Genomic DNA, 11,716 nt, shown 5'->3' with positions numbered 1-11,716 from the left:
GCCGGCGGTGACGATGGCGCCTTCCATGCATGCAGCAATGACTAGTTCTGGACCAGTCATGGCTGCAGGGTGTCTGCAAGGGGTAAGTATGCTGTGCATTGCTGCTGATTATGGCAGAAGCTCACCACCACCCAACAAGTTTAGTTCCACTTTAATTCATACCTCACAATATTTGGAAATGGAGAAAAGGGGCACTTTAACTCTCCTATTTTGTGATAAACAAAATGATAAACTACCAAAGTTTTATATTTAGAGGCTGGATGAAAGGTTTAGTGCAAAATAATACGTTTTAAATAATACTTTCCATGGAGGGTATAAATCCATCCAAAAAGAGGGACCTGAAATCTGAAAGAATGACAAAGCGTCATCGCTATTGTACGCAGATTCCCTGACAATGGTGGGTGACAATCTGTCCATCTCTATTCAAACTCTAGAGGATTTTCATTGGATCCTAAAAATACTTTGGCCTGATTCTGCACACTACACTCACCAAAGTGCCAAACGCCTGGTAAAACTTAGCTTCACTCTCATGGTCATATTCTGTGCACTTGCAAACATCCATTATTAAGCCATTGCATTCTGGTCCAGGTTACCTGTACCTTGTTACCTGTATGAGGGATCCGTGGGCCGGCAACATGGTGGTGCCTTAAGACAAATACACCCTGGTGTATGCCTTTCCACCTCATTGGCTTGTTCTCCAGTTACCTTCTAGGATACAACTAGAAGGGATTCTGGCTGATCTGGTTGTCCTAGATTGGGAATGAATCATCTAGTTGTGGATGCCCCATGGCAATTACCTCTTCTTTCAGGTCCTTTCACTATGCTTCAAAATTGTTGATTTTAAATGTGGCTGTCAAAAGTGTTGAAGTTCAAGAGTCTGTGGCAATCTCTGCAATGTTAAAGATACAGAAAGAAGCCTCCTGAATGATCTATTTTTGCATTTAGTATGGTGTGAATCCTCACATTTAAAAATATTAGGAAAATTCAATTGGTAATTCTTTTGCAAATGGGCCATCACTTCAGCTCAAAAAGTCTTGGAGCTGGCAACATCCAATACATCCAATGCGCTTTTTGGTTTTGCATATTAATAAAGTTGTTCTCCATCCTAGGTCCATTTGAACAGTTGTCATTATGCGGTATATGTGATCAGCTATCACACTATCCTTTTGAGGGCTTGATGGTTCAGTTGGGAGTTAATGTAAATATACTGGGAACAGTGTGACAGTTGACAGTATATTTGATGCATGCTTTGAATATAACTGTTTTTGTAAACAGTTCAGTTAGAAGGTTTGGTTCCACTTCGGAATACAAAGTTGGTGATTCACTACAGGGGTAGCTCACTTTGTGCAGAATGCCATGGCAAAAGCAGGTGGTGCTGAAAAGTGTTTCGAAGGTGCAGTGTTACCTTTGTAAATAAATAAAATTAAATGGGAATACCTTTACATAACATTTGTTTTGTACGGCCCTAACCAGCTACGGAACAAAGTCACTTTTAAAGTGAATACTAGGAATCTATGCAGACTTTCTATTCTATTTATTCTGATGCTTAGGCTTGTTGCCAGAGATCTGATAGTTGTCTTTTAAAATGTACGTAGACACGGATCCCAGCTTATTAGAGTGAATATGGCAAAGCCTTTGTAGAGGTCTACATTTCATCCCAACTATAAGACCTGCTATTCAATACAGGTTTTTGGTCTCCCTGGAACTGGGAAATAGCGTGTGAAGTCAGGGAGCTGATAAACGCTAAAACTATAAGAACTAAAGCAACCTCCAGCCCCTATATTTTGACTGAAGTTTTAAGTCAAACTACAGTTGGGTCAATAAATATTTGGACAGAGACAACTTTGTTCTAATTTTGGTTCTGTACATTACCACAATTAATTTTAAATGAAACAACTCAGATGCAGTTGAACTGCGGACTTTCAGCTTTTTTTCAGTGGGTTGAACAAAAAGATTGCATAAAAATGCGAGGAACTAAAGGCTTTGTTTAACACAATCACTTCATTTCTGGGGCTCAAAAGTAATTGGACAAATTTAAAAGCTAAAAATAAAATGTTCATTTCTAATACTTGGTTGAAAACCCTTTGCTGGTAATGACAGCCTGTAGTCTTGAACTCATGGACATCACCAGATGCTGGGTTTCCTCCTTTTTAATGCTCTGCCAGGTGTTAGGATCCCAGGCGACACCTCAATGCAGGAGGGCGCATGCTCTCGCAGTAGCACTGGGATTGCAGGATCACTGCCCTGAGGGTTGCAGCATCCCTGTGGCTGAGGTTTCCCTCAGCATCCTCTGCACTAGGGCTGCACAGCTGAAGGGAATTGAGTTGTGTGCAGCTGATTAGCTGGGTAGTTCCTGTTAATTCCTGGCTGTCATTGGCTGCTGCGGCTTTATAACCTCTGCTCCCAGTCAGAGGTGCCTGTTATAGTGTCTGCTGGGCTTACGTGTGTTGGAGGGGTTTTGTGAGTTTTTGCTGTTACTGACCTGCGCCTGTTTCTGACTATCCATTTGAACTCTGCCTGGACTGACCTTTGCTTGTGACCCCGACTCTGCTTGTGTTTTTGCCTTTGCCCTTTGTACTTTGCTGGATGGATTGATTTCCTGTGTTTTTTACCTCGGCTAGTTTTTGGATTTCCTGTCACTTCTTAATATGCGTTGGTGGGCGCCGGGTTGGCTGCCATCCTATCTCCAGACACCATCCTTTGTGCACCAAGTCCTGGGGGCAACCGAGTGCTGGGAGACACAACCAGTCTGCAGAGGCTGAGTGAGCTCTGCTATAAGAGAAGACTGCAGCACAGATTGGGGGATTGGTGTCTGGGGAATACTGGTATTGATCCGGGCCTTACACCAGGCCTTTACTGCAGCGGCTTTCAGTTGCTGTTTGTTTGTGGGCCTTTCCGTCCGAAGTCTTCAACAAGTGAAATGCATGCTCAATTGGGTTCAGATCAGGTCACTGACTTGGCCATTCATGAATTTTCCACTTCTTTGCTTTAATAAACTCCTGGGTTGCTTTGGCTGTATGTTTTGGGTCATTGTCCATCTGTATTATGAAACGCCTCCCAATCAATGTGACTGCATGTAGCTGGATTTGAGCAGACAGTATGTCTCTGAACACCTCAGAATTCATTCGGCTGCTTCTGTCCTGTGTCACATACAAACACTAGTGTCCCAGTGCCACTGGCAGCCATGCACGCCCAAGCCATCACACTGCCTCCGCCATGTTTACAGATGATGTGCTATGCTTTGGATCATGAGCTGTTCCACGCCTTCTCCATACTTTTTGCTTGCCATCATTCTGGTAAAGCTTGTTCTTGGGTTTTATCTGATCAAAGAACATTTTTTTTTTCAGAACTGTGCTGGCTTTTTAGATGTTTTTGAGCAAAGTAAAATCTAGCCTTTCTATTCTTGAGGCTTAAAATTAATTGTGGTAATATCCCACTAAAATTAGAAAAAAGTTGTCTCTGTCCAAATGTTTATGGACCTAACTGTAAATCATGAGACAAGTACAGATATTTCATGAGTAGGACTACACAATTACAATGTTTTAAAATAAACCTGTAGTAAAAGACATACTTAGCTGCAATTTCTGAGGTCTTTTGTAAGTACCTGAATTTTTTTCTAGTGTTGGTGCTTTCCAAGCCACCTACATTTTGATCTATATGCATGTTTCTGGTCAAAGCATTAAATCCATTAAAGGAAGCCATCCATGTCAAGTGGAAGATCTGCTTTTTGTTAGCTCTTCAACACAAATGGCTTTAAAATTGCATTTATAAACACATAACTCCCCCAAAAAAGACTTGGGCCATAACCTTCAATGCTTTCGGGTTGCACATGTGATCTTTCTGTGCCTCCTTTTTCAATGGATTTGAGTGTGTCCTCATGGAATTGAGCTTTATTGAGAGGCAGAGCACTGTCACCAAAACTGTGGTTCTAGTACCCTTTTTTAAGGGGGGAGGGGCAATTTATGTTTATAAAAACTTTTTAAAGCTATTGGTTTAGGGCAGGACCAAGAGGCAAGAAAAAAAAACAAAAACAGACATTCTGGTTGCTTAAGTTTGTTACAATCACTGGGTCTCCATGATGAATGTGGGTTCCAGCATGGTGGTGTACATAGGACCTTCTTTTGTACTCCACTGATGCATCAGTGACCTAGGTATTGCCCACATGTTATGCTGACCCCTCATGGCTGAAAGAACTGAAATCCAACTAATGAAATGGGAAGCCCAGCAAAGTTGGGAAATTATGATTTTCCTCTTGAGAGAAAATGAGGTGGGCTCCTTCTAACTTATTGTCGCTTCTAAGCTTACACTGTGCAATGAAATTAAAGTAAGTATTTAAGAACCTGCTAAGGGGCAGACATTTTTTTTGTATTATGTGTTAATTTGCAAACCCTAGAACTGAAAGAGAGTGAATTTTCCTTTTCTTGTGACTATATAGTTAAGCCCCTGACAAAGCAATTGTTATTATAAAAAACAGTTGAAATGATCCTATCATTATTCTGCTGATTATTGCTGTGTGTTTGTCCTGTCTGTCTTCTCCCTTTAGAAATGTTGGTCCCCATTTCTATATATATGAAATACGTATATGTAGGCAGTTTTTGTTACTTTACCAGACAACATAATGAGCTCCCACCCACAGTTCACAAAGAATGGAAACTCAGGTTTAACCACCCACTCAGATTCCACCTACACAATAAATCTAAACCCTGATTAAGGAGGATTTGTGCTTAACTCCACTAAATTAAATACAATTCAAATCTGAATTAGTCTGTACAGCTTGGTGCTCATATCCCTTCAGTCCATACAAGTTGTTTTTCCAAGGCCTCCATTGGGCTCCACAGAGCTGCCATATTCAGGTGACGCTAACCATACATATTACAGTTTGATTTTAAAACTTGCTACATTTTGGTTTAAAGATGCAAACATAAAAATATAAATTATGTATTTATTGTAATGGCTAGCATCAAATGATGCAATGAAGATGGAAGAAACTTTTCAATTCAGGATTCAGGAGGAAGTAAAGGAAGAACAAGGCCTATAAAATCACATAACTAGCCCAAATGTTCTCAGACCATAATATATGTATCTTCACTTGGAGGGGCTTCCACGGAAGATGGAATTGGTTTTAAGAGTTTTTTCATTGCCATGTGTTTAATTAAAAAAAGTCACTTTAATTTACTAAAAGCATTTACTTACATTAGCATAAACTGCAATGTACATGTCACAATTGTAGTGGTTGCATACTATATGTAAATGTGACTTCAAATGTTTTGCTTGCAATTGGTGATTACTTTTCTGTGAGGTGTAATTTGAACAGAGAGGAAAACAGACATTTCAAACAGAGATTAAAAAAAAATAATTTGTGAGAAAAAGATGAGAAAAAATAGATCTACATACCTGATATTTATATGTGTATATTAGGCCAACAATTGCATGGCTTCACACATTTTTGGCTTCCCAATTTTATTAAATGCACACAATTAACACTCTCTGATATTTGCTTGTACATGATTAGATAATTGTATTATTTATATTATTATAATTTATTTATATTTATTTGTTAAGTCAATAGAAATTCCCTTGCAAAGTAAACAAGCTGTTGTAGTAAATCAGCCGCATTGCTGCAGATTTATTCAGCCTGGGACACTCTCAGGAGTATCAGAGGATTTTTTTTTAACCTGTAGTAAGGTGCACCCCTTCTATAACCCCCCTCCCCCTTCTTGGCCTTGACGTCACCAGGGCGTTTGCTGTAAAGATCTAGATGCAGAGGCTGTGTGTGTCAGGACACTTGGCATTGCCAGGGGTAAAGGGATACCTGGAAGAAGAGTGCCTTGCATGACTGTCACTCACATAGCTCCTAATTATAGCAATATATATAGAAATAATAATAATGTTTGCCTTTACCTGGAACAAGGTAGCATGAGGGTGCTTAAAGTTAAACCTGATAATTAGTATACGCAGCCACTGGAATGAGACTTGTGGGTGGGAATAATACCTACAAACACATTCATGAAACAGGAATTGCTGGTTCAACTCTTTTTATCCAGCCAAAAACTACCCTGCAGGTTCCAGCATTATTTCATTTAAATTATTTTCTCTGTTTGTATTTAAAAAAAAAAAAAAAAAAAGGACCATTTACTGGTCATGGATTTTTATCATAATCTACTGTAAAATAAATTTATTGGATCTAGCCATGACCATTTGGTTTCAGTGATTTGTGATCAAAAAAGTTAACATTAGATGTTTAATGCCTTTTGTTTTCAGCCAGTAAATGACTTCCTGAGACCGAACAGTAACTGAACTTTACACAGCCATAGCATATTGTTGTGAAATTAGGGGTACTAAATATCCTTTTGCCATCCCCTATGCAAACATGATTACCATTTAAATACCCAAGCAAAAAATGTATTTAATAAAACCAAGGAGAAATTTGTGATTAATATTTTAGAATGCTTGGCAACAAGTTTGACAGTAAGGAAAATCTATATTTGTGCTGCACCAACTTGAAAATGTATTTCTATAAAACTAGTTGAAGAGAACTAGTAGCACTATTAAAATCTTTCAAAACCATAACTTAAGTATGTAGTTAATGGAGGACCTGCAAAATCCACCTCTGCATCATCAAAACTAACATAGTCAAGGTAGATGCAGAATAAGCATAAGAAAAAAGCATTTTATACCTTATTTGCATGGAATAATACATTATAGCATTAGTGATTTGTTTATGGAATTAGGAGGTATTTCCATAGAGATTCTGTCTATTTCAAGGGATTCTAGAAAACCCCAAAGGAGTAGATTAGGTGTAGCATTGTAATATATTGTAGAAAGTACTGTATTGGTCCAGTATCAGGGCCTACCCAACATGAATCTCCCAATGTAACCCTGCAATCCTTACCTGTAGCAAGCCCCCACTCAGCCTTTCAAAGGCTAATTGTGCTGTCTCTGCAGAAGGTTGCCCCAGGACTTTTGTGCACAAAGAATGGCCTCTAAAAACAAGGGCTGATGGAGAACCATGAGCCCATGGGACAAGGGACACGATAGGATATCAGGGAGTTCAGAGTCAGTGACCAGGAGATCCACAGATGACACAGTACCAGAGAATCCAGAAGAGAAAAGTCCAGGGGTTGGGTAGTCAGGCAGCCAAACCAGGTATCCAAGGGATAAAGACAAAGCAGAGTCAGAGTTTACTGCTTAAGAACTAACAGCCAATGACCGTCCATGTCCAGGAATATAAATATTTTCTGTATCAGCATGACTATAAATACTATTTGTACTCCCAAAGCTCACAAGTTGCCTGGCAGGTGACGCCATCTAAATCAACAGAATAGGACTTAGATTGTAAAAACCACACATAGTACTCATCTATAAACAGTTACCAATTTATTTATTTTCTATTTCTTTGTTTATTTCGTTTTTTTTTTTTGTATTATCACAGATCCAGTTCGCAGCCAGCAACCCATGCTGCACTTTGGTTTGGCTGCCTATTTTCCACAAATATCAAGGAGGGGGGAGCTAATTAACCTAACTGCATGTTTTTCAAAGGTGCAGAGTGCCCAGAGGACACCCACTCTTTGAATAAGTGTCCTGGCTGGGATTAAATCCTAGGATCCAGCACTGCAGAGGCAAAATTATTAGCCACTAACAGACACCAATTTCAATCATCCATGTAAACACGTTTAAGGAGGTGTGCCTAAAGTATTTAATATCTTTCCTTTCCTGTCCTTCAAACTTTGGGTGGAGACATTTTTCTGGTATTGTCTCAACATGAAAATTATTTACTGCAAAAATACTCTAATTACCCCAACATACAACATTTTTGTCATTAACAGATCTCAGTACCTCCAGGTACAGACTATGGCACTGATGGGGGGGGTTCTGGGGAGATTAAGAAATTAAATCTCGTATCTGTTAGTGAATTCCTAGACTATGTGGGTCATATAAGAGCATGGCACAGATATGTTGACAATATTTTTATGTTTAGGTGCTTTTTACCTGGTCTTCCTGTGTCATTGCCTCCAAGCCTTTTTTAGCCTGTTCCACTGGTGCAACTTATGGCACGGGCCTATTTTTTTGTTATTTTCCAATACTTCTTGCTGGTTTGTTTTCTTTTATTGTTCATTTCCAGCTTCTTTAGGATCATTATCCCACAGCCCTACTATTTGCATTTATTCACCATTTTTATACAACAATATGACTTACTCGTGTTTTTTTGTACACTGCACACTTACAATTGTGTTCAGAATAATAGCAGTGTGTCTAAAAAAAGTAAATAAAGCTCCAAATTACTTATAATACATACACTCAAACGCATTAAGGACACTGCACATTCTATTTCAAATCAAAACATGAAGAAACAGTTTTTTAACTTTTGTGTTATTCCTTTCCAGAAAGCGAAGAAAGGGCAATATTAGGCTATTTGTACCAGGATAGTTTTTTGGAAGAGGATATATTTCATGAAACCTATCACTATCCTAAAAGGTGTATGTTGTTTTAAGCTTTTAATGCATTTGTGTAACTAATAAACAAAAATGTTTTTTTTCAACTAACATGTACATTTTGTTACATTATTATGTAAGCAACTTTTCTTCTTTAAGTCTCTAAACATTATTTGGGCTGATTTTGGTAATTTGTTGTATAGTTTATTAATAGTAATAATAATAATAATAATAATAATAATAATAGTATGTGGAAAAGTAAGACCTATTTACCAAGTCATTACTTTCTGTAGCAAATATACCTACCCAATTTAAGTGAATGTATTTTTTTACAGAAACTAGGGAGCTGGTGTAATACATTTTTCCAGCTTCAACACTAGAAGTAGCACTGTGCCAACAATTTATGGCACCAGATTTTAGAATAGCATTTAGCAAGTATAATAAAAATGTTTTGCAAATACATAAAAAACTCCATGTGCTGATGAGGATTCTAGGCATACACATAGAAAATGACCGTAAATCCCTTGATACGATTCAGCAAGATTTACACTATGTGCTGCTGTTGGTTCCTTGCTTTACAAATGTCCCTATGTGCGTTAAGGACATTTGCTTTGGGGGTGGGGGGGATGGGGTAGCAGCTGTCACATCTAATCCACAGGCCAGCTGTAATGTAGGATGAGATAGCAATGATATCTAACCTGAACAGAACTATCATTTTAGGGAACCACATGCAACATTAAGGGCCTGAGATTTTATTTTTTGGAACCCTAGATAAATGTTTGCATTCATTTTCAACGTCAGTAATAAACACAACAGACAAAGACCCAGTTCCTGAACACATCCACCATGAGCAGGAAGCAGATAAGGAGGATCACGCTACTGAATAACGGACTGAGATAGTTTTACTTTCAGTTATTGCAATGCTCTTTTTTAGTAGCTAGCACCAAGGAGGGGGGCTCATTGAAAAATGGCTGGAGGTCTGCTCTATTATTACACAGTATTTACATAGTGCTGACATATTATGGAGCATTGTACAAAGTCCACAGTCTGGTCACTAGCTGTCCCTCAAAGGAGCTCACAATATAATGTCCCTACTATAGTCATGTGTCATTACTGCAGTCTAAGGTCAATTTGGGGGGTAGCCAATTAACCTAACTGCATGTTTTTTTTTTGACTGTACTGCAGTTGTATAGTGCAAAGCTAACTGAAGAGTGTGAGGTCAATCTTTGGGGTCAGAATTGGCAATATGGTTCTTTGATATCTGAGCGAGTTAAGAAAACTCCTCCTTTGGCCAAAAATAGTAGATGATTTGGTTTCTAGTGACTCTATAGGCTCCAATATGTGAATCTGAGCAGAACCCCGGGAACCAGAAAGAGGTACCAAAAACACGACAGAAAGAAGAGGGGTGGGTTCAACACCAGACATAACACCCCAGCAATAAATTAACCCACTGAGGCAGAGATTCTGTCAGAAGTTCTTCACGTCCCCTACTTGAAATGGGAGTGCACCTTTAAAAAGAAAGGTTTCTTAAAGATTGAGAAAACGTACTTCTGGATCTTGAAGAAGAATACGGAGAGCATTCCTGAGATAAGGTAAAAAGCTTATAACAAACCATCACAAACGAATTGCAAGTCCAAAAACATTTACCAAGGTTTAACAGCTCAGACAAAGCAGTACTCACTGGCTCACATTACTTCTGTCTGTGTTACTATTAAAGAGTTTTACCAGATAGAAAATAAATTAAGCTTTCTGACATCCTCCAACTACAACAGAAACTAAAAGGAGTTCAAATCCTTTCTAACTCTATCCAAAGCTAAAATACAAAAGTAAAATATACAATTATGGGAGCATTTCATGGGTTTAGGATGCAAAACCTTTCTAAAGCACGGGTGCCCACACTTTTTTTGGCTTGCAAGCTACTTTTAAAATGACCAAGTCAAAATGATCTACCAACAATAAAAACTTGGACTTAATAACTCTTGTGCAATGTAAAGTTTATTTTGAAAGGCAGGGCTCCGCGATCTACTTGCATTGTGATACTTTGCCATCTACTGGTGGATCCTGATCCACCTGTTGGGCACCCCTTGTGTAAAGCAATGTTGGCAGATTGTGGAAGAGAGTTCCAAAAGAGTAAAAGGGAGATAAATCCTAATAGTAAAAATGAAAAGAGGTAACTCAAGAGAAGGATAACCTTAACAGCACAAATTTTGTATAGTATCTGGGGATCAGTTCAGTTATGTAGGGGGACAGAGATACTGGTACATAAGAGTTAGAATCCAGATATGCATTCTTTGTGCCAAAGCCAGCCAGCAAAGGACCAACTGGGAGGAGGCATTGGAGAACCAGGAGAGGTGGACAATTCAAACAACATTTAGAAAAGACAGGGAAGTCAGACCACAGGGAAGGTTGTTTCAGTACAGGTAGTCCCCGGGTTACATACGAGATAGGGACTGTAGGTTTGTTTCTAAGTTTAATTTATATGTAAGTAGGGACAGGTACATTATTTTAATAAATGCATTTAGGACAAATAATTGTCTCAACATATTATTAGGCAGCGGGGTGTCAGTTACTGTATAAAATTCCCACTGTGAGTTAATCACAAACAAAGCACAAAAAAAAAAATTTTATAGAGCCAACAACTGCAGAGTTTGTCTTGGTCAGTTACAAGAGGCTGCAAAAAGAGCTCACCCACAAACCTCAGCTGTGTTTAGCAAAAGATTTCTTCTGCAAGTCATGCAAACTGCCCCCTTCAAGCCTTGTTCTGCACACAGCGGGCGGGGAAGCCCGTTTGCATCTAGGAGGTGTCCGTATGTCATATGTACTTAACCCGGGGACTATCTGTAATCAAGTCAGGACACATTAAGGGCATGTAGAAGTAAATAGGTTGCAACAGGAGAAAGGAAGGGGTGAATGTGAGAGATTTTTTTAAACACAGATGACAAGATGTGGTTAGTGGGTCAATATGAAGATTTAGAGTGCCAAACCAATAATTACAATTAAAAAGACACACTTGTGAGTCAATAATTATTGTTATGTTATTAATGTTTAATGTTATGTCTAGGACGGAAGTTGATTCTAGTGGAATGATAATAATTTCATTTTTATCCATTTTTAGTTTAGTATAACAAAAGGACAAGAAGATAGCATTAGGACAGTCAGGGACATAAACAGTAAATGTAGCCAGCTTAGGATTGAATTAATAGTGTTAGACATCATGAAAATATTGGTGATAATTAGCTGAAAAGCTGGCCAATACTGTAGGTTGAAAATTGAAAAGAAAAGGC

The sequence above is a fragment of the Pyxicephalus adspersus genome, chromosome 1, assembly GCF_032062135.1.
Source record: "Pyxicephalus adspersus chromosome 1, UCB_Pads_2.0, whole genome shotgun sequence".
Taxonomy (NCBI): domain Eukaryota; kingdom Metazoa; phylum Chordata; class Amphibia; order Anura; family Pyxicephalidae; genus Pyxicephalus; species Pyxicephalus adspersus.
This window is presented reverse-complemented; position numbering follows the sequence as displayed.